The sequence below is a fragment of the Arachis duranensis genome, chromosome 4 (genome assembly GCF_000817695.3).
Source record: "Arachis duranensis cultivar V14167 chromosome 4, aradu.V14167.gnm2.J7QH, whole genome shotgun sequence".
Classification (NCBI taxonomy): domain Eukaryota; kingdom Viridiplantae; phylum Streptophyta; class Magnoliopsida; order Fabales; family Fabaceae; genus Arachis; species Arachis duranensis.
Window position 1 is genome coordinate 18,633,120 of NC_029775.3, and position 736 is coordinate 18,633,855.

The following is a 736-nucleotide window of genomic DNA, read 5'->3' on the forward strand; positions in this document are numbered from 1 at the left end:
CCAGAAATGTGAATTTAACATAAAAACTAATGAAAACATCCCTAAAAGTAGTTTAAACTTACTAAAAACTATATAAAAACAATGCCAAAAAGCGTATAAATTATCCTCTCATCACAACACCAAACTTAAATTGTTTCTTGTCCCCAAGCAACTAAAAATAAAATAGGATAAAAGAAGAGAATATACTATAAATTCCAGAATATCAATGAATATTAATTTAATTAGATGAGCGGGACTTGTAACTTTTTGCTTCTGAACAGTTTTGGCATCTCACTTTTTCCTTTGTAGTTCAGAGTGATTGGCGTCTCTGGGAACTCAGAATTTCAGATAGTGTTATTGACTCTCTTAGTTAAGCATGTTGACTCTTGAACACAGCTACTTATGAGTCTTGGCCTTGGCCCTAAGCACTTTGTTTTCCAGTATTACCACCGGATACACAAATGCCACAGACACGTGACTGGGTGAACCTTTTCAGATTGTGACTCAGCTTTGCTAGAGTCCCCAGTTAGTGGTGTCCAGAGCTCTTAAGCACACTCTTTAGCCTTGGATCACGACTTTAACCACTTAGTCTCAAGCTTTTCACTTGGACCTTCATGACACAAGCACATGGATAGGGACAGCTTGACTTAGCCGCTTAGGCCTGGATCTAATTTCCTTGGGCCCTCCTATCCATTGATGCTCAAAGCCTTGGATCCTTGCTACCCTTGCCTTTTGGTTTTAAGGGCTATTGGCTTTT